Raw genomic sequence first — 24425 nt, forward strand, 5'->3', positions numbered from 1 at the left:
AGTTCAAATTGCCAGAGAAATAGCACACTCTGAATTTGTGTAGTGGCTTGGAGAGGGAGCAGAAGAATGAGGGAGGGTCACAGGTTCAGAAAAGAAGTACCCCAGTAATGTTCCAGATTTAAGGGATGTGAAATGAAGGCAAGCAAACAATGTTTCTAGCATAAAGAAAAGACAAATTTTTAAGGTGATGGCTATCCCAGTTACACTGATTCGATTTTTATAAATTGTATAAATATATTAAATGTTCACATGTACCCCCCCAAAGTGTACATTTGTTATGTATTAATTTAAAAATTTTAACAATAAGCAAGCAAACATCAACAACAATGAAATGAAGGTATTAAAAATTTATATAAAACTTAAAGAATAAAACAAGCTTTAAAGACAGAGAATAAAAATGCAAAATGAGTAGCGACAATGTGATTTCTTCAAAAGATGCTCCTATGAGCATGCAGCTGGCCTGTCTCACTGTTGATGGGTAAAATGGCTCAGAAGACACTAGATAGTGAGAGAGTGTGGGCTGGCCAGAAATCGAAATGTTTGATTGACCCTCAAAATATGGCAGTTCCTGCTCCCAGTCTAAGATAAAAGCCTTTGATAGACTATATTGCCGCTTATGTTTCCCTATTCATGTGGCTTTAAGAGTGAGTGTTATCGGTTTTGTATGCTAGAGATTCTGTGATTTCATTGCAACTATTAATTGTTCCCGGGAGACTTTGGCCTTGTGTCTGGAATTTTACTGATTTCCACCAAAGGTTTATATTAAATTTCCCAGTTTAGAATGCTATAAGGATGATTTATACCACCATCTGTCAGTACTCTCCACGTGACAGAGTAATTTCACTTACATAATAGGTCTAATATCTCTTTTTTGATAGAGCATTTCCTGCAGCTTTCTGTCAGAAAGTTTTAATTTAATGCTAACAAGGAAAATCCATATTTTCTTTCTCTCTAGGTAACTACTGGTAGGTTTCTTTCTTCTTTCTATAGACACTTAAAAGGTAGCAGATGACAGATGGAATGTTGTTCCTTGACTTAAATTGTCATTCTGAAAAATAGTGCCATTTCAGATGCTTCTTTACTTCACATGTATGTCTAAGTTATTCATTTATTCCTTTGTTCTTTCTCTCTTATATTCACTGTTGCCCACACTCCCAGACACAGAGCTAGGCACAGAGAACACTGCAATGGGCAACCACTCCCTGATCCCCTACTCCGGCCCACCTTGGAAGTTGGCATCCTAGGACAAACACTGAACAATTAGATAAATAAATAAACAAGGTGATGTCTGAGAGTGACAAGTGCTAGGGAGGAAATATATGGAGGAGGGATAATATGCAAGAGAGCTGACTTGGCTGCATTTGATAGAGAGGTTAGTGAAGACCTACGTGAGCAGGTGATTTAGAGCTACAACCTGAAGGTTGAGAAGGAGCAAGCTGGGAGACCAGATGGGGCGAAAACATCCTGGACAATTGTGGCTTTTTTCTTAAAAAGAGAAATCTTATTTTTTTTCTAGATCATTGAGTATAAATAGATATAGATTAGACATGTATTTATATGAGTCAGAGTATAGAATTTCTTATAGATCTCTCTTATAATCCTCAATCCAATGAAATAATGTGTTGCTATTTTTTAATTCATGTAAGTGAAATTGATTTTACTTTGAATTTATTTTGATAATTATTCAATATCTTGAGTAAAATGAGATATCTTTAAATAATAATTTAAAAAAAGCATTTAGAATCGTTGTCCCTCCAAAACAGGACCTTCTTGTTTTATTGGTCATCTTTGCATTCTCTGCTAGCAACCAGTATAGAATCCTAGAAAATGGCCTAAATTTTACTAGTAATCCATGGAACTGCATACTTACTTAGGACGTTCACAGAAGACATACACAATTGACAATGTTAAGAGAGCTATACTGTTTCATAGCAACAAATGTACTGAGGATTATTCTTAAGCATATCATCATACCTATTAATAAGAAGGCTGGGTAAAAAAGAAATAAACCCGTTCTTTGAAAAGCAATCATGGAACTAATAGGATAATGCAAGGTACATTAGTTTCTGCAGAAAATATGATCTACAAACCATAATTCAAATTTTTCTGCAATAGACCAACACAAATAATATGCTCAGAGCCAAATTTGTTTCTTTGATCCTTAAACATGTTCTACCATCTACAATACTTATCCTGGTCAAGTTATTACCTTCCATTCAATTATCTAAAGTGTCTTCCATTTATTCTTGACCAAATAAGCAGTGGTCAATTGATGTTAATACCAATTTTTGTTTTGGGTGAATTCAGTAGTATTTTAAGTGGTATTCTACTTTTTTTTTTAAGGGGTTTAATTTTTTTGTGGGGGGGAGGAGGTCCACAATGTCTACATAAAAGAGAATTAGACTGGAAATCTCTAGGGAAGAGTAGAGCTAGGCAAATAACTTGAAGCTTGCATTTGTACAAGAAGCACAATGCAACATGCACATAGTTTACTTGGACTGCTTGTTTGCTTGAGGTAGAGGCTACTGTTTACTGATGGAGAGGAGCTGTATTTAGCAAAAACTGCTTCACTTTCCTCTTTCGCCATTTTTTCTTCCCTAATGATACCAGGTCATTTTTCTGAAACACAAATTGGACCTCAATACTCACTGTGTGAAACAGTTGACAACCATTTTTTCCTTTGCTTCCTACAGGATGGGGGACAAGATCCCTCGCAATACACCTCTAGTTTGTTTTCCAGCTTTATCATCCACCACTCCTTGCCTGCTGTCCAGCCTGTGTACATTATATGCTCCAGTCACACCAAATCCCTCACCGTTCCTGAATATTCCATGCTTTCTTTTATGTCTTTTTATTCTGCATGGTCTGCTTTTAACTGAAGTACTTTTTACAGCCCTCAAATCTTGCAAACTACTATTTCAATGTCTGCTTCCTCTGAGAAGCCCATTTAACTTTCACAGGTGGAGCTAACTATTCCCAAATCTGCATTGCAATGGCATAGGTGTCTGTATTTGAATAACTACCTCTCATAGTATTGTGATTGTTTATATCTTTTTCTTGCCACGTTGACTCTAGACTCTTCAATAGGATCTTTCTTATGAACTTTTGCTTTTCCTACCCACTCCTAAATCTCTGTACTTCTTGTGGAATGAAATAAATAGTAAATTAAAATAGAAAATAAATATGAGCATCAATCTAGTGACATGTTATAAACTGCACTAATATTTGTGAGAGATATCTAATGTTCAGTGAATACAGCCATCACTCTGTATCCACTGAGAATTGCTTCCAGGACCTCCCTTGATACTGAAATTTTTGGATGCTTAAGTCCCTGATATAAAATGACATAGTATTTGCATATAACCTATCCTCCTATATACTTTAAGTCATCCCTACATTACTCATAATACCTGGTAAAATGTGAGTGCTATGTAAATAGTTGTTATACTCTATTGTTTTGGGACTAATGACAAGACAAAAAAGTCTATACACGTTCAGTACAGATGCAATTTTTTTCTGAATATTTTCAATTGCATTTGATTGAATCCAAGAAGGCGGACCCCACAAACACAGAAGGTTGACCATACTTTCTTACACAGTGGACACACATTAGGCAAGTTTACCTGGCTACCCATGTATGGACTCTTTCATGCACACAACTAGCAGGTGCAATGACATCCCAACAGATGGCCTCCAGTAGTGGTGGCCAACAGACCATGTTGTCTATCAATCATTTTTTTGCAATCTTTGTTCACTTGCAATCTCTTTGCAAGTTCTGTTCATTTAAAACTTTGGTGTATGAGTTTAAGTAGTTAAATCCGGAATTGTCATGTAACAGCAATAAGTGTGGCTTTGAAAATAACTTTGGAGATGTTACAGAATCAATTTTGGAGTCTATTAACAAGTGTATCTGGGAACAAAATAAGGTAACAATTAAGGATGTAAATTATACTCTATCAATTTTATGTTCACACAAGTATCTTATATATTTTCTCACATTTAGGCAATATTTGTTGCCCCTATCCTTTTATTTAACTAAAATATAGATTTTGACTTACTAAATCAGTCAAAATGGCTGATAGAGTAGCTATGAGATCAGGATTCTAAAAATCTGGGTCATGGTCCTATTTCTGACTTGGAGGGAATAATTAAATTTATTTGTTATATTATTTTTATAACCAGGGATTTTAATTAGGAAATCTTAAAATTTTATTCCTACTTAAAAGTGAATTAAATATATAGTCCATAAAAAGGTGTGTGTGTGCACAAGTATATGCACATATCTTACACACTAAAATATAATGTTTTTACCTATTCTACCTTAAGTATTACTCCCTAATTTAACATTTTATTATCACTATACTCTGGATCCCTTGAGCAGACGTGCTAGCACACACAACTCACTTTTGCAAGTCACTCTTTCACCAACTTCAGGCAAAAGTGTAGAACGTTTTTAAAGAAATAACTAGCATGGTGCCTTAAAGCATACTTTGCAAGAAGGATGTGTTTCATTAACAAATGAACCAAAAAGGCATAAAATATATATTTCTATGCAATGCATTCAAACCACCCCCATTTCTTTTTTTTTCCTTTTTTTATTTTTTCCAGCATATTATGGGGGTACAAATGTTAAGGTTACGTATAATTTCCCTTGCCCTCCCTCCTCCCTCGAGTCAGAGCTTCAAGCATGTCCATCCCCCAGTTGGTGTGCATCACAGTCATTATATATGTATATACCCATTCCCTCCCCCCCACTTGCCTGACACCTGATAGATGTTATTCCTACATGTTCACTTAGGTGTTGATGAATTAATATCAATTGGCTGGAGAGTACATGTGGTACTTTTTTTTCCCATTTTTGAGATACTTCACCTAATAGGATGGATTCCAGCTCTATCCAGGAAAATACAAGAGATGCTATGTCACCATTGTTTCATATAGCTGAATAGTACTCCATGGTATACATATACCACATTTTATTAATACACTCATGTATTGATGGGTGCTTGGGTTGTTTCCACATCTTTGCAATTGTGTATTGTGCTGCTATAAACATTCAAGTGCCGGTGTCTTTTTCATAGAGTGACTTTTGTTCTTTTGGGTAGATGCCCAGTAATGGGACCACCCCCATTTCTTAACCCCTTCCTTGTCACAGACATGTTCCTTCTCTATCACCTTAGAAAACTTACTTCATTTCAGAATTGAGCCCTTCAGGCAGACTGCTTCTTTTGGCTCACCTCAGGGACCTACCCTCAATAAGTTTCTGCTCAAATTCTGATGCTGCCCAAAGGGAGTCAGAATATTAAAATATCTGATGGACAATCACTTAATTTGGTTATCAAATGCAGACACACAGTCCCCATTCTGTTTCAGGAAATTATTCATACATGTTAGCTGTGAATAAGTATTTTCAGAGGAAGCCATTGAATGGCTCTCCAAATAAAAACATACAGTAGATCTAAGCGTTTATTTCTACTTGTTATGTAAACACAACTAATCACAGGAACAGAAAAATGCACCTACTCTTATTCCCTAAAACTTTTCAAAGTAATTAATCATATATACTAATAAAATGAATGAACCAAGAACCCATATATACCTTAAGAAATAAAATTATGCATCCCCTAAAGCACCCTGTGAGTTCCCAGATTGTCCACACTTTCCTACCAGTAAGAGGAACAGGCCCAAGGAACACACTCCCACAGCCATAAATTAGAGTGAAAACACACAAAGAAACCATGTACCATGAGCAAGAAACAACAGAATAACACCTAAGGCTTCAAATATTAGAATTATCAAACAAAATACAAAACAAATGCATGCATTATGTTTAAAGAAAAAGAGAAGTCATACAAAGATATGAGAGACATATATTGACCGTGAAAATGAATGAATAGATCTAAATAAAAATTAAGTATGTTTCATAGAAGAAAAATATAATATTTAAATTAAAAACTTAACAGAGAGTTAGAAAGCAAATAAGGCATAGATGAGAAAAATAATGCATGGGAAGACTGATCTAAAGAAATTATATAAAATGCAGCACAAAGAAACACAGAAACTGGAAATATGAAATTGGCTGAGATGTGGAAGATGAATTGAAATGTTTTGCATCTATCGGAAATTGCAGATAAAGGCAAAATGTGTAATGGAAAAGGTCTCACCTGGTCCAAGGAGACTTCTTTTTGTAATATCTAAGATCAAGCCATGATTTCCTTAGGCAAGTAGCTACAAAATTTATGACACCATTTAAGACTTGGTAGACTTTCTTTAATAAAAGCAGCACATCTATATAGTAGCTATGTTGATATTCTTCTAAAAGCTGAGAGAGCTGTAGAACTTTAAAAAGCCTGAAATTCTTCTCTATTATATTCAGCAGAAATGCACTGCATCTTTTACTAAATAGCACCTGCCTGCTAAAATGATCAGTGTAGTAAGGATGTGATGTGGCAGGTTTGCCATTATGAAATCTGACCTGTAAGCCATATTAAGCTAACATGTACCTGCAAACATAAGAGAATAATAACATTCGGTGTGATTTTACTGGATTCTTTCCTGTGGGTCACAGAGTATCCAAATAAAACTGTATTCCACTCTTCTAGATATTAGCATCAACCCCTTGATTTTAGGTAGCACAGAAAAGAGGGCTAATTGTGGTCACTAATTCTATTCCCAAACTCAAAGTTTTGTTTCCTGAGATTCTTAGCTGAAGAAGATTCCAGAAATGCATGCTGTCCTAGAGTGAAGAATGCCCAGAAGACAGGAAAAAATGTATTAAGCACAACTCCCAAAGGCAAATATATTTCCAAAATATACCATGCAACTGTGGAGTATTACGACACTCTCAAATATAGATAATCTGCCAAATCTTTTAAATCCTCTTTGTAATGGAAAGAATGCTCGGGAATTCTTGGCTGTAGTCTCCCAGCATTTTGTCATCACTCTACTGCCTAGTACAGTACCTGGCCTAAGGTAGACAGAATATCACATTGGTTAAACATGGACTTCTAGAGGGAGGCAATGCTGGGATAGAGTCCAGCACTGTAACTCAGCAGGTTACTAAACATACCCAGGGCTCAGTGTCCTAGACCATGAAATTGAAATCTGTTAGTTTTAACCTCATACTGTTTTTTCAAGGACTAAATAAAATGATGAATCTAAAGGATTTGCCACAGAAGCTGCCATTGAAACATTTCATCATTATTTCAAAAATGATCACCTTATTATTACTACACATGTGCTGAATGACTGCATTAACTGCAGTGCCTACTTCCTTTTTGCAATTAAAGTCAAAGTGCATTTATTTAACCTTATATTGAGAATCAGTCAACCTTGGAAACATAAAAGACAATCTCGGAGATGTCTTTTTGTTTGCCTTTTAAATGTATAAGACCAAATAAATCTTATATAGATGGTAGAGTATTCCCCTAGCACTTTTACATAGCTCTAGGTAGCACCTCATCTACTGGCTATACTTTTGTCTACTTCCTCCACTACTGTGGCCTCTCAAAGAGCACGTTCCTTCATGTACATCTTTCTGCCCACGCCCAGCATGGCTTCTCCCTTGGTCAGGAAAACTTTTCCCTATTTCAGTTGGCAGTATTTACTCACTCTGCAATCTCAACTCAAGGATGAACTCAGGGTAAGTTTTTCCCTAATGTGTGACTTCTTCCTGGGTGGGCTGAGTGTCCTCTGTCTCTGGATCTATAGGATAATATTCATACCACTGTCATGCTATTGTCATGCATATTGTCTGGTAATGGCCTGTTAGCATGTGGTTCAGCTACCACTTTCAGAACTGAAGTGTTACGTGTATCACACATACTAAACACTAAATATTGCACATACAAGTAAATGACATCTAGTAGACATTTAATTAAGTTTATTGCCTAGTTAGATAAATAAAGGGATGGATAGATGGATGGAGAGAGAAAAAAATACATTCTTGTGTCTCTTCCAATGAGGAATTTTTTTTTAATAAAGCAGTAATCATGTTACCATTAGACTAGAGCCTAATATAAAGGTCACTTGCAACATGATTTAGGAAAAGTTTTACTAATTCTCTTAGAGTAATAAAAATAACAGTTGTGTTTCTTGAAGTTGAAATGATTAATGAAATTGTGGCCCCCATGCTTGCCAAAGTTACTCCCTGGTAGTATATTAAAGCACTGAGGGGCAGGCACCGGCTTTTTCAAATCCTCATTTCAGTTCTGCAGCTGGCTCAAGCCAGGTTCTGGTGCAATCACTTTCATCCGAGAAGTAAAGCCATCTTTTAAATTAAAGGGTGCAGTGAACTGAGCACCATACCCAGAGGACACAAATGGAAATCATTTAGAGTTGCCTGATCTTTCCCTTCACTCAAAACCAACACAAAACAAGCTAGTTCAGCAAATTGAGGCTATAAATAATATACAACACTTCATCATTTCAGTTACCTCTTTGTACAGCATCCAAGATGCCTGCAGGTCTAGATAGAGCAGCCTTATTAGAACACCAAGGGGAAGGGGTAGCCCTAGCTGGCTAATCACAATACTGTCAAATTGCTACATCAAACGACTATAATTCACTGAATAGGGCAGTTATTAAAATTCCAAGCTCTCACTAGGATGTGACCAGAATGACAATGGCAATACAGTCAGCCTTCCTCGCAAACAATGAAGCACATTAAGAAAAGCACAGGTCCCACAATCTCCTATATCTATTCCAGGAGAGTTGTCCTCCAGTAAAAAATAGCAGATCAGTTTTGTGCCTTCTGTGATGTGGCAGCATTTGTGCAGAAGAAAATGTCCCAATTCCACTGAAAGCCCCAATAAAAGTTAAGGTCTTGATGCTCTATAAATCACTGCACAGAACTCTGCACTAAAACCACCTTTCACAATTAAGAAAGGCAACAGTGAATTAGCTGATTACCATAAGAACGTACAAACATAGTTGTCCCTTAAGTGCCTTTATTAAGCATTCTAAATATAGTCATTTCACTTGTAAAATTTACAAATTATTTTCTTTTTTCTAATAATAAATCTTGGCACCCTTGTGATAAATGCCATAATCCTCACTAGGCAGAAAAGCCCTAAGCTAACATAAAATGAACTTTTTATGAAACCGATGAATCCAGAAGAGAAGCAATTGAATTAGTCTTGGCACCAGCCGAAAACACACTTAGATTGGAAAATTACCAAATTTAACCCAATGAAACTCAGTTAAGGTTTAATAAAAAGCAGTTAAAACAAGTTTTGAATTAATCTTTCTTCTTGATCATTACAAAAATACAATTATGGCAAACATGAAACTCCATAACAATGATTACAAAATTATTTTGTTCTGAAAACAAATTAGTTAGAACATTGCCACCTAAACCATAATTTGAAATTAGTTAATAATGATAACTTTCCATTCTGCACAAGAGGGTAGATTGCAAAAGAAATATCACAATGTTACGTTCATACTGCACAGTTTCAGCTATGGAAAAATGACACTGGTGTGAATTCTTTTTTGCTGAAAATTATTTAAACTATTAATAATAAAATTGAAGGTCATTATAAAAGTGCTAGTTGAATTTTCTTTTTTCTAAATTCTTTAATATAGAAAGATAGATGAAACATAGATAGATGTAAAATCATTAACTCCTTGATTTGGAAAGGCATCTTTGAACCTATCAGTGTGTAAAAATTCAGAACTGACGTGTGCGCTGGATTAAATCATCTACTAAAGAAGAGAAATCCTTCAAGGTGAAGCCTCTAAACAAAGGAACACATAAACTCTGGACTTCACATCTCTCATATCCCTATATGAAGTGCAACTCACCAAGCAAAAAACAAATTCTTTTCTGAGACAATGATTTCCAACCTGTGGAATATGAACCACTAAGGATCCTATGATTATTACAAAGGGCTTGAAATCTCATTTGAGATTCACCCTAATAAACTATATTTTAATTGGTTAACCATTGGTTTATATATTTGCATACTAATACATTTTGAATGCCATTACTAAAACATATTCATTAGGAAAGTCAAAGATAATTTATAAACTGCAATTTTCAATCCTGCAAATATAACAATTCTACTCCAACCAATCCATAACCCTGATGCTTTGCTAATCTAAATCCCAACTGGCTTCTTTTACTGGTAGTGAGAGATAGAGATTATCCAAATGATTCCAAAATGTATTTGAAAGACTAATGTCTGAGAACAGCCAGGATAGTTTTTGAAAATGAAGGCTAACATGGAAAAATTGGTCTTGAATGTGTTAAAAAAAATTATGAAGATACAGTAACAAATATGGATGGGAGTCCAAACCGAATGCAACCAGACTCATCCTTTCTAGGTTTTGGACTTTGAGCCCTACTTCCGAAGAAGTTTCCCATCTAAAGAGTTAAAAAGAAAAATCCTGTTTATTATTTTCTTCCTATATTATATTCTTTTTATTTTTAAATATTTGTTTCATGTGCCATTTATTAGTCTATAATGTGAGAGGGGAATATCATTTTTAAAAAATAAATTCCAATAATCAAATTAATATATATTATATTAATATAATTGCTTCCCCACTTATTTGAAACATCATTGTTAATCTTATATAAATCTCCATAAATGTATAATAGCCAAAAACAATGAAATTAACTTACATACTTCTTAATAGGAAATTAGTTAATAATACTAGTAAATTTGAAAGTCAATTATGGTATTAATATAGAATTTTTTCCATGATCAAGATGATCATTTAGATAAATATCTATTGGTGCTCAATATTTCCTTGATTTTATCAAATGAAAAGAAAGCAAGAAAGAAAGCAAGATACAGAACAGAATATATAATATGAATCAAATTTCATAAAACATTTTTGTGTTTCTGCATTTCTGTGTTATATATAGAAGAAAAGATACTAAAGTAGATTTGCAAACTAAGGTTTTAAACGCAGCCCTTAAATAAAAGTTGGGCACTGGACACTTGGCTGTGTGGTGTTAGTGGAAACCTCTCACATGTGTACATCTGTATTGAACAGAAGAACTGAGTCAACTTGAGCTTTCCTGAATTGGAACAGTTGTTAAATTCTTTCTCTCACTCTCTCTTCTGCTTATCTGTCAGTCTCTCTATATGAAAAGGAATTCTTAGAAATCTCTCAAAAAACGGAATTGGGACTTCCTTTTTTAATTTTTTGCATTGGGAAAATACAACTAAAAGTAAAAATGTTGATGACATTAGAACTGATGAACGAAACTACTAAAATAGTTGACATGACCTTGCAAAATTTATCGACTTTCAACATCAAATTGTTAGGTGTCAGTCTGAAATTGTTGACTCTTGGCACGGTCATGGCCAAAGAATGACCAGACATGCCAAAGTTAGGCAAGCATGAAAATGACGTTTACTGAGGAGAGAAAGATAGGATTATAGGGCAAGAGCAAGATATATATAGGTTTACAGAGCATGGTACATAGCAACAGACAGTGACCAGACCCATTGTGGCAGCAATGCATCTTAATTTATGGTGCCTGGATGGGAACTCCTTCATGGTTCAAAGGTCACTATGGAACCACTTTGATTGGACAGTTGGGAGTCACATGACTCGAGCCTTAATGACACATGTGGGTTCTCTGTCACTTTCCGGACTTTATGGTACCCATATGGTTTGGCCCGTGGGCTAGAGAGTTTTCTGCATTCTTTTGCAGCTGGCACACCAAATACTGATCGGCAGATTCATAGGGTGTTCCCTCCTCCCCCAGATATGGAGAATTAGGGTTGGGCAGGACCAAGATGGGGGCAACAGCACCCACTTTCGTCCCTAGGAGACCTGGAATCCCTTGCTATCTATCTAACAAAATCATTTGCAAGTAGTGACCTATTCCTTAGTTTCCAGACATCATCTGTCCATATCAATACATTGTTAAAAATCCTGCAGGGTAAGATCTTATTTTGTATGATAGAGTAACCATTTGCAAGCATGGCAACATTCAATTGCCTAACTTTATTTTAAACAATGTTCAGGATTCACAAAGGCAAAATCTTAAAATCAAACATTCTTCTTTGATCACAGCCTTCTCTTTAATTTTTATAACTTGATTTTTTTTTGTGTTTGTGTATCTGTTCTTTAAAAACTGGGTCTCTACTCTTTTTCTTTCCCTAAGAAATCTTGGTTTTGCTATCGATCACTTCAACACTTCCTAGACAATGTTCTTGTCTGTTAATTCTTCGTCCTTTCATTGTACTCAGTGACAAAAATCACAATTCTGGAAATTCAAATAGTCTGATTCCCTAACTGTTATACAAGGGATGCTGAACAGGCCTGGAAAAGATATTGCACCACTTGAAAATTGGAGGCATTGCAAATTTATAGTTTCTAGCTCAAATTGGATCTTCTGTGCATCTTAACATCATCCTGGGACTCTAGCATTCTGCCATGTCCTTTTAATCATCAGTTCGCTTTTGTTCTCTTTCATGCTTCACAGTGGCTATTCTGAACAATCTCTATTTCCATTAAGTCTCTTATTCTACCTCTTCCTGCTGCCTCACAGCCAATAGCAGTCTCAAACCCCACAAAGAAAATAGAATCATTAGAAAAAGACTCCACCTACTTCCAGTTGGGTAACTTCTCAGTTACCCATTTACCTGCATGGATATTTATTAATATCATGATGCCTCTCATTTTGTCAAAATTGTTTTCCTATGTAAAGCAAATTTCTCTACCTGTATTAAAGCTTTTATTTCCCTCTTTCCTCTGCTTCTTTTCTCTGTAAAGAACTTGTTACCATTAATATTCTTTCTTTCTGTACCAGAAACACCTTAATTTCTAGGGTTTTTGTTTTTCCACTTAGAATTTAAACATGCTACGTCTCTTTTTCTTTTTTTAATCTTTATTATTTTATTCTCTTCCTTATCCCAAAGTGTTATTTCTTTTTTTCCTCTTCTTCCTAGCCAACATTCTTAAAATGGTTCCTTACACTCAATGTTTTCACTTCCTTATCTCTGATTCACTCCTCAAACTCTGTAATCTAATGTCTTACCGAAATGTCACTGAAACTGCCATTGCGAAACTGGCAATAATCTTGTTACTAAATCTAACGGACAAGGTTAAGTATTTATCTTATGTGAAGCCTGGCCTCCTTTGGACTGTGACACTGTACTCCCCAGTCATCGTCTTTTCTGCCTGCTCTCTTCTACTGTTTTTCACCAGATTCTCTCCTGCTTATTCCTTAAAATGCCATTTTTCTCAGGATTGATCTCATCCACTCCAACTCTTCAATTACATCTGTTTCCTAATAACTCCCAAATCTATACTTCCACCCCAGACTTCCATTTCTTCTTTACCTGTATATCGAATTCTACTGAATATCTTCCCTTCTATAGCTTGCGAACACTCACTCACAACATCCCCAAAGCTGAATGCTCATCTTTTACTGCAAGCTTGTGTGATTTCCTAAGTTCCCTGTTTCAGAAATGGCCCCAACTTCCATTCAGTTATCCAAGCATGATATCCGGGTAAGCCATTTGATTTATCCATTTCTTAAATACTGTCAACCCTACCTTCTTTTTTTTTTTTTTTTTAAATAGAGTCTCGCTTTGTTGTCCAGGCTAGAGTGAGGGTCGTGGCGTCATCCTAGCTCACAGCAACCTCAAACTCCTGGGCTCAAGCAATCCTGCTGCCTCAGCCTCCCGGAGTAGCTGGGACTACAGGCATGCATCAACATGCAATTTTTTCTATATATATTAGTTGGCCAATTAATTTGTTTCTATTTATAGTAGAGTCGGGGTCTCGCTCTTGTTCAGGCTGGTTTTGAACTCCTGACTGTAAGCAATCCGCCGGCCTTGGCCTCCCAGAGTGCTAGGATTACAGGCATGAGCCACCTCGCCTGGCCAACTCTACCTTCTTAATATTTCTGAGTATCATTCATTCATCTCCATCAGCATAACTTCAGATTAGGCCATCAATTACTAATTTCTCCCATGAATGAAATACTTTCCTAATAGATGTCCCTCTCTATAGTCTTGTCCTTCTTTAATATCTCCAGTGGAATCAGAAACACATCTAAAATTCAAATCTGATTATGATAATCACTCTTTTAAACCTCTCAATGTTTGGGAAATTTCCAAATTCCTTATCATGGCTTTTAAATCCCTCCATGATCTTATCTCTTTAGTCTTCCTCATTATACCTCACTTGATATTCTATGCTCCAGCCATACTATTATAAATTACTGGCTATTCTTTAAATTACATGATTAATTTTACTTTGGAGTTTCTGCACTACCATTCCTTATGTCTAGAATGTGTTTCTCCCACCCAAGTTTTAACATTCCAGGTTAGATGTTAACACTTCCATAAGATATTTCTGACTCATTTGCCACCCCTGCTTACAGAATTAAGTGCCCATCTTAGGTGCCATTATCATAGCACTTAGTACAATAAATTTTAATTGCCTGTTAATTTTTCTGTCAGCAAGTAAGTTCTTTAAGAGAGAGACGGTGTCTTTTTATAATTTTGTTCCTAGAGCTCACCATAGTGTCTACCTCCACATAGATGCTCTATCTACAATTGTTGGATAATTGATGTTGGGCAGCTGCCCAGAGAGTTGTGAGATAATAAAAAAAAGACAAGATATCAGGGACGAGTATTAGTCAGGTCAGAACAGCTGCCTAATGAAATCAAATATAAATCAAAAAGTATTATTATAAGAGATATATTGCCCATATTTGATGAGAGATTATATTGCAATTATCTAGCTGACTGGGATTTTTAGCAGTGCCATAACTCATTGTCATGTTGATCCCAAAGCCACTATTCCATGTCAAATGGGCAACTTCAGTAGCTCCTTCTCCATCTACTTCTAACAGTTTTAAAAAGGGGAAGAAAGTATCACATTTATTCATTGTAGTTTTGATTTTTATTAAATGAGTTAATTGATGGGATAGCTTGGACACATTCTGCTTACATTTGATTTTGCAAATAGATCTAATAGTGCAAATAAATCTAATAGTAATTTTTAATTAGAGTTGGTGATACAAAACCCATTTGATTGGTGGAGAGATGTATCAGAATCATCTCCCAACACCCACATTGACAAGGAAACATAGATCCCATCCATCATTATTGAGCCTCTCTGTCACAGAAAGCCAATGTTAGCAAGGGAAAGTGGATCAGATATCTAACTCCGACATCTGACTATGCTGGGTGGTTGAGATTCACTGATTTAAAGTTACTTATATTTATGGACAGGCAGCATGTAATTAATTTTAGTTATAGAAAACAAGAATAAATTAGCTTCTTTTCTAAAAAATAAAAATAATAGCCTCTAGTTATTATAAAATTCAGATTTTCAAAAAAATTGTCATATAAGGTATATTTACAAATTATTTAATTGTGGTTCTTGGATGTATATTAGAGTTTACTACGATAACAACTAAATCTAACAAAACAGTTACTATGGGCTAATCAACTTTCTAAGTGTTTTTTGTATATTTGCTCATTTCATTTTGAGAACAGCTAGATTCTATAATTAGTCCCATTTTACACACAGAAAGATTAAGGCACAGAAACTTTACTCCAGAATACATACTTAACAAGTGGCAGAGCCAGGATTTGAATCAGGAAATTTGGTACCAGCATTTATATCTTAACCAGTATTCTATCTTTCCCCTATGGACCCATATTTTATATATTAAGAAACTGTATTCCAGGAAGTTTAAACAAATTGCCCAAGAACTTTAATTATCTGTGTTATTCATTTCATGTATGTATATCATTGTGCTTATTTTATTAATAAATATTTCTAACTCTAAAAAATGTTTCCAGTTTCTTTGGGGGCCCTTTTGAGAAGGTTTAGAATTATGTGCACCTTAATAGACTTAAAAGAGTTCATTCAACCTTAAATTGTAATGTGAAAAATAACAATATGGTCTGATATTTTGAGCTCTTTTCACAATTATGGATAGCAGTGGGAGGACTTTGAAAATTCAATTTCTTTATTCAGCTAACCAAGCTTGATAGCTTTCCATTTACATTACAAAGGGAAACATTTTCACCGAAAATGTTTTCAGAATTTTATTCCCAAAAATCTATGTCAGGCACTCTAAAACTAGCCAGGCCTCTGTCCTAGACTGAGTAAAATAGGCTACATGGACAGGCAACTTGATAAAGTAGAAAGGTCACTGGTCTCAACATCAAGAGGTCAGGCCAGAAGTATCAACTCACTTATTAATGTACTCAAACCTGGCTTATACTTTTTGATTTTGCTGAGTCTTGGTTTCCTTACTGGTGAAACAAGTGAGGCCTCTGGAGTTGTATTAGAAGATTTAATAAACTTCTCACCTTCCTCCTCCTTAATGGGAGGTTAAGAGGCAAACAGCCACCAGCTTGCTCTACCATCCCATGACACACACAGCCCAGTGGAACTCCAGATCAGGTCACAAGACATAATCCCAACTTCCAACACAAAACTAAAAAGACAATAGGGAAAAGTAATTTCCAGCCTCCCCAAAGACTCGAACAGACACATACGGATCTGACTTTTTTTTATAATAAGAGCGAGAAAGAGACAGTGTTTGATCAACTGAATGAGTCCAAAGCCCATTTTCCAGAGATTCTAGCAATGCCCAGGGAAATTCTTTCCTGAAAAATGCTCTGGAGAGCCAGACTTCCTCTGATTAAGGTTCTTTCAGACCCAGTAGCCAGGATCCCTGCCTCTCCCATCACCTTGTGTTGTGCTTTAGCCTTGTTTGATCCTGGTAGGGATTTCATTGACCTCCTGATAACTGCCACTTGCCCACTCTGCATTCTGTTTATCTTTAGCCCTAGGCCTCATCTGATCCATATCCGGCTTTGCTTGACTAACTTTAAAGCTCCCTGCTCATTTCCACTCCTACATTACCTGGTAGATACAATCACTGCACCTTTCCCAGAGCATCTGGCCCAACTTTATTCTATATCCACACAGCAAAGTATTTAAACTCATTTTGGCATTTATATATGTCAGGGGAAAAAGTAAGCATGGATTAAACATAAAGATACTGTTCATGTGAAGACATGCTATAATTCGTCAGTTCTTTGGGAGGTAAACATGAAATTTAAATATGCATTCATACATTTGTGTTCTCCTTATTTTTTCTTTCTGAGAGTAATGTGACTCAGCCAGCAATTGTGGTTGTGTGATTGATTGTAACGTGTCTGTGGCTCTCTGGGACCTTCCTGAAAATGAAATCGACCATCTTTGAGTGATAATGTCAGTGGGATAGAATGTGTCACTGGATAATGGTATCCGGCTGCTGCATAAATGCCAAGCCAAGCCAAAGGTATTTACGGAGAAAAAGTTCATTCTAAGCTAAGATTTTTATTTTCAATGCAAAAGAAACTGACTCTGTGGTTAGCTATTGCTACTATAGCTTATTATGCTATATACAGACATAATGAATTCACATAATGGATGTTCAATTCACATGATGGAATTCATATAACTATGATAGTCAAGTCATCAGTTCTTATGTGAATCCAGTATTCTGAACGATTTAAAAACTTGAGTTCTTGTGTATTTAAGCAAACTCTAAATAAGATTAGTGTCTCAGAAATAAAACACTTCCCTAAATATGATTCTTTACCAATTAGCCAGATTCTCTTAGACTATTTTAGGCACTTTTGAAACCCATATTTTTGTATAGACTGGAAGAAGTTAGATAAATAATATTCAGACATCTAAAAACTACATTTGTCAACTTATTCTATAATAAAAGATATAAGATTTAATAAGTCAATGAAACACTACAACCTTTCAAATATGAAATAATTTGTATTATTTAAACTGTATCTTATCATAAATATATACCTATTGCAAATATTTAATAAAAACTTTATAATTATGATGTATTGAGAAGACATTTCAAAAAATCTACTCAGAAGGGATATGTGATATATATTGGGTAGTATAGTGGCATTATCCAATTTTCTTTCCCTGAATATGGCAGAACAGCTCATACTATTAGTTTTGTATTATACTACAACCTTCTAAGATTGGATTTGCTCTGTAGGGAAACCAGTAAAATGAAATATAGATCCATAACATAGAATATATTGGCCAATGAGAAGCAATGTGTAAGTCTAGGTAACATATTTCCTCAGAACACCCTAGAAGAAATGTGAAATGTACCCTCACAGAAGCCCATTCTGAATCTTTTGCTGGTGGCAATCATTAAAGAAGAAATTGATATAATTTGGAACCCAAAATATATGGCTATATTAAAAAAAAACCTGTATTTTGAACTGTCTGAAATAGGTTAGTGGAAGTTAAAAGTAATATCCATACACATGTACCCACACCACTGAGATGTCTGATTTTAAAACACTAGTATTTCCAGCCTAGAAATCCAAGATAGCTCAAGCATCTATGCTAACTCTGGCGGTTTGAAGGTGGTTAGAAATGTGATAGGGAATGAAAGTATCCGTTGTTTTTGACCTTGTTTTCATTTTTGTGCAAAGGCCATTCTGTATGTGAATGCACTGATATGTGAAAGATCACAGAATTCTCCTGAAAATGATTTGTAAATTTGCCTTCACATATCTCATGCTAAAGATTTAGTTGGCATTTTAGATACAGACACCTTTCAATTAATAAGGGCAATAAATGAAGGAAGTCCTAAATAATCAAAATTCACAGTTAAAAAAAATTTCAAACATGACATGAATTAGAATGAACAAAAGCATATTTATTTAAAACAACATACAATTGTTAAGAGTTCATTTACAGTTCTATTTATCATTTTAGTAAAAACATAAATCTGGGACACTCATTTAAAAATACAAAAATCCCATGCATTTTTAGGTGAAATGCCAAAAAGTCTGTTAAAATAGTGCATTGCCTATTTTTGCATCTTAGCTGAGTTCTCCTTTTATATTGCAAGACTTGATTGGGTAAAATCTCAGGCACAGGTGATCTTTGCTCTTACCTTAACTTTTCCACCACCCATGCATCCTTGATCCTAAGTGTTAGACTTCATAGTCCTACACTCTTTGTGCTCTCAAAAAAAAACTATTGGCATAAGAAAATGTACACGAAGGCTGGCTCAAATTGGGATCTATGGGCCTCAAGGGAGAGGATGTGCTTAGGATTGCAGTAGGCCCAACATGGGTTCTACTGGTAACTTCATGGTTCCAACATGAAAAGTTCTTATTGCTAGGTTAACATTAGAAGATATATAATTAGGGTGTTTTTAACATGGTTGTGCTAAACGATTGGCTCAGAGTGGAAAGTAGAATAAATGAAGCAATTTATTTATAGTGTAGATCTTATTTCAGAGGTTTAAAGGACATTCTCATACCCAGAGCTACCCTTCCCAGTATCATCCCACCTTAACACTTGGCCTTCACCTTTGAAGTGATCATTAATAATCATAAGAGAGAAATGCTGTGAGGACTAATGTTTTTGCTTAATTTATTTTACTGAAATTTTACTATTCTTAAGTTTGAATGAATAATTATTCATTTGAAATAAAATGTCCAAATAAATGAACAGAGTAATTATGATTCTTTTGACATTACCTACCCACTTTTATGGCATGGCACTGTTAAATTATGAATCAGAATACTTGCACTATGTCCAATGCATAACTAATAACATAAATCAAGTTCAATAAACGTCTGCAGTCAGATGGAGTTGCACTGGTTTAAAGTGTTCTCCAGTTATAAGATAAAGTTCTGCAAAGAAATATTGACTCTTTCAAGCAAATAGTTGCATTTAAAATAATACTCTAGAAGAATAAGTAGACAAAAAAAAATAAATGTATCACTGAAATGTACCTGATTTACACTATGGTGACAGCATTGGTACAAGGGCCATCCTTATCCATGGGTAAAATAGCCGCCAATTTGGTGTGATTTGAAAAGTGTAGGAAAGACATCCATTGACCTGTCACTGATAACAGTGATTAATGAATCACTCCTTTAGGTTAAGAGTTTCTTGTTTCTCCAAATCTACTTTTAAAATGTAAATAAGCATGTGGGGAATAGTATATTAAGTTACTAACATTTTAAAATCTATTTATTTTATCAGATGTCTTTCTTATGGACATTAGCTATTGAGGGTGGCCTAGTGCCCCTAACTCCTACATCTGGGTGGGGGAACATATAGAGGAGTGAGTCAGCAAAAGAAGCAAAATAGGTAAAGGATGAAAAAAAGCCAGAATAGCAAGGTAATAGGGGCAAAGCTAAACCTCACAACCTCACAATTTTACCATTAGTCCAATTCCCTTGGGTACCTCTGATATTCATTTTTAAATATGTATACTGTTTAACAATAGCATTCTAAAACTGCATTTAAGAATTCATATGAGTTTTGGCTTTTCTAGGTATTTTTAATAAGAAAAGTAGCAGAGATAAATATGAAAATAATGAATATGATAAATGTGAAAATAATAATATTATGCAAGACATAATTCCAAAGGTTAGAAGTGATTGTTCAGCAACTATTTTAAAACTCTTATTTTGCAAAAAAAAAAAAAAAAACATGGCTTATTAGGATATATCATACTGAAAATTTCCCGGTATCTATTAACAGAGTACTTAACGTACAATAGGTTTTTTCATTCTGACCTGGATAAAGAAAAATCTAATTAACATTAATAAAAATAATGGTAGCTAATGTTTAATAAGCACTTACTTTGTCCCAATTACCATTTTAAGTTCTTTTTATGTTTTATCTTTCTTGAAGCACAGATGTTTGAAACTCTGTTAATTTCATATAAAAATTATTTTTTTAAAAAGCCTCATGCAGCAATGCCTCAATCCTTTCGTTGATATAAACTTGATAGGCCTTTTAAGTGATAAAGATTTTCTGTTAGTTGTACCTTGTGGATTTCTACACTTAAACTACATATTCTAACACTTATGCTAAAGTCAAGCTGTTTCCATCTGTTTAGGCTACACATTGCATCACTTAGTAGTATAAAAAGAGCAGTTTTTCTTACACTCCTGGGACAAAATCACACAGAATTCATAAGAGATCCAACACATAAAAATTCATTTCCTGAGTGGAAGCACTGCAATGCCATGTAGCAAAAACTATTACTTTTTCACCTTGTTTATAATAAAGAAGTCCAGCAACTGTACCCTTCAGGGCTGGACACCTCATCACCTCATTTGAACACAGTCACAGCACTCAGCCATTGCATGTGGAATTAATTACTCTGGGCATTGGGACACTGAGCACCAGAATGACCCTATTTGTGACTCTTTGTACCATGTGCTGTGCCGAAGCAAATCGTCCCCCTACCTACACACTCAAGGACTCAGAATGAAGCAGTGGCTCCAGCATGCTGGAGGACGGTTCAGCTGCCATCTCAGAAGGACACTTCTTTTCCCAGGTAACCATTTAATAGGGACTGACAACAGTCTTCTGTTAGTTACCATCATTCTTCCAGTTCAGTTGATTCCAAACCCAAAGGTTATGGTCCCAGTGAGAATTTTAGCATTGTGATAGTTTCTCTAACACCTTGTGGATTTGTTGTCTCTGAAGCTGGGTCATTCCAAGAGCAATTTCTACAAGAATTGTGTGGTCACAAAAACATGACACTCTGCAGTTCTGTATGCACAGCAATCCTGGTGACTGTTATCTGCTGAATTGCAGGAGCTCAGGCTTATTAAAATTCCCAGGAATCACTCACTGGCTAAAGGCTGCATTTAACCCTTTCAAAAGTATTTTTCAAACACAGTCTGGTGGTAAAACAAACTGTAATGCAGCAACAGAATGAGTGTTTGGGAAGCTGAAGCAAAATGTGAACTGGATGAAATTTTCATGTGTAGCATTCTTTCCTTCTCTTCTCTTACTTCCATCTCATCTCTCTAATAGAATTTTCTGTCATCCCTGTGCCCCTGATCTCATAGGAGGAGATAATGTGAGGAACAAATTGGCATTCAAATATGAATGACTTAAGGTATTGTGATATATTGAGCATAGTTATGCAACTCTGTTTTTATAATTCTTTTTATTTGTTATTACAAAGCCTCTATGGTAGCCAATGAACGTTAAAGAGAGAGAGGGAAAGAGAAAGAGGGAAAAAAAGAAAAGAAATGGATAAGGAGGAAAGGAAATACACAATGTACTATGTCAGTGGACTCCAACTTTTTGCCACCAGGGACCAGTTTCATGGAAGAAAATTTTTCCATGGGCCGGGGGATGGAGAGAATGGTTTTGGGATGATTCAAGTAAGTGCATTACATTTATTGTGCAATCAAACCTCTCTGCTAATGATAATCTGTGTTTGCAGCCATTCTCTGGTGCTAGCATCACCACCTTAGCTCTACCTCAGATCATCAGACATTGGATTCTCATAAGAAGTGCACAACTTAGATCCCTGGAATGAACAGTTTACAGTAGGGTTCATGCTCCTATGAGAATCTAATACAGCCGCTGATCTGACAAGAGGTGGAGTTTATGCCATGATGCCAGTGATGGGGAGAGGCTGTAAACACAGATGAAGCTTCACTTGCTCTGGCCGCTCACCTCCTGCTGTGACATGGACTGGTACTGGTTCTCAGCCCAGGGTTGGGGACTGCAATATTATATGATGCTGGTAGAATATGAAGCTAAAATCCTGGATTTGAATTATGCTTTGCTTCTTGACAGTTGGAAAATTATTTAAGCTTTAAGACCTCAATCTATGTCCCAGTACATATAAAGTTAAATGTTTCTTTCAATTCTGTAATACTTGAAAAGCTTTTTGTCGTATTCCTTTGGAAAAATGCAGTTAGAAGTACATTTTATTTAGAGAAATAAATCTTATTTTCAAATAGAGAATAGAATTTATTTGTACATTATTCCAATTATATAACAAAAGAAAGAATTTCATGTCTGTATTAGTATGTGATTTGGACAACTATACCAATAATTAGCTATAACATTCATCAAAATTTGAGAGAATTAAATTGAAAAAGATAACTTTTTTATTTTCAGTTGTGATGAAAGAGAACAACTGCAGAAAAATTGGAAAAGATAAATGTTAATATATTTGTGTTAAAGTTAATACCATACAGAAACATAAAATAATTGACATATTTTGTAACTCAGAATAACTAGTTATAATAAGATACTTAAATCAAAGAAGAAATATAATTCAATATCAAATGGATTATGCAGGAGAAATGATGAGCATAGCTTAAAGCAGTTATTAAAAGCATTAATCTGAAGGATAAAGAAGGAAGAAAAGAATAATGTCAAGAAAGGTGATGATAAAAGAGAAAAATAAAGTCATATTTAGAATTTTCATCCCCTTTAAATAGAAATTTTGGAATGTGAATTCGTTTATCTGTGGTCGAGTATACTATTATTCATTGGCCATTCAGTCTCACTCTACTGATGATGAGTTTGACAACGTGACTTCTTTAGGCCAATAAAATGTATGTGCATGTCCAAGGTTAAACATTAAAAATGTGGCATCTTTTCATACCACCTTTTGGGGAAGTGACCTTCATTTTGAAATATTGAGAAAGTTAGAGGATTATTCCCTCTAATGTCAAGTAATACACTCTCATGTCTGTATCTATAAGTGATTTGGATTAAATTATCAAAATTATGTTGCAAAATAATCAGGTTAGTTTCAGGGCCAGAAAACCCTGAGTGGAGTATGTGGAAGATACAATAAGCTAAACATTTTTCCAAGTTGTGAGGATAGAGAACAAGGACATGGACACAGCATGAGTAATGAAACACATGTGTGTTCTGCACTTTACTTAATAGGATACTTATGTTATGGGCCTGAGAGATAAGCTATGTATTAGTTATCTATTGTTGTATAACAAGTTATTCCAAAATTTAATGGCTTGAAACAGTAAGTTCTAGAAATATTATTGTGTTACACTTTTCAAAATTTTTGTCAGGAAGTATTTATTGTGCTCTGAATCCTTCAAATGGTCCCAAATGATGCATCCTTCATTGTTGACTCCCATATTTAACATGCACACATATACACACTTACGTTGATCTAATTGGCAGGAGAAAAGAATGGGATTTAAAATCCAGATATGGTCTTGAATGGCTCATAACTACTGTCAGAGTGTCTCTTAAAGGAAAATGAAAATTCAAACAACAAAAAAAATGACAAACAATAAGAGGTCTGGACTTGTTAGCCTGAAGATATCTTTTGGAAGAGCAGTTTCCATGGGGAAAAGCAGAAAATGGGACAGTACCACTCCCACATAATCCACAGGTCAAGTAACACATACATCAGTAATTAAACTTTTACCTGCTGGTGCTTCAAACCAGATGCATACTAAGCAGCGACAATTCTTTCACACTTCCTGGGAAAGCAGTGAGCTGGAGGATGTCATATTCTATTGTGTGGCAGATGTGTTCCCACTCATCAGACACTCTGTGGAACATTTTTTTCTTAACTTAGCAATTTTTCTATTTACTTCAATTTAAACTTTGCAATACCTCATGAGATTAGCAAG

This window comes from Microcebus murinus, chromosome 17 (genome assembly GCF_040939455.1).
Source record: "Microcebus murinus isolate Inina chromosome 17, M.murinus_Inina_mat1.0, whole genome shotgun sequence".
In the NCBI taxonomy this organism is placed as follows: domain Eukaryota; kingdom Metazoa; phylum Chordata; class Mammalia; order Primates; family Cheirogaleidae; genus Microcebus; species Microcebus murinus.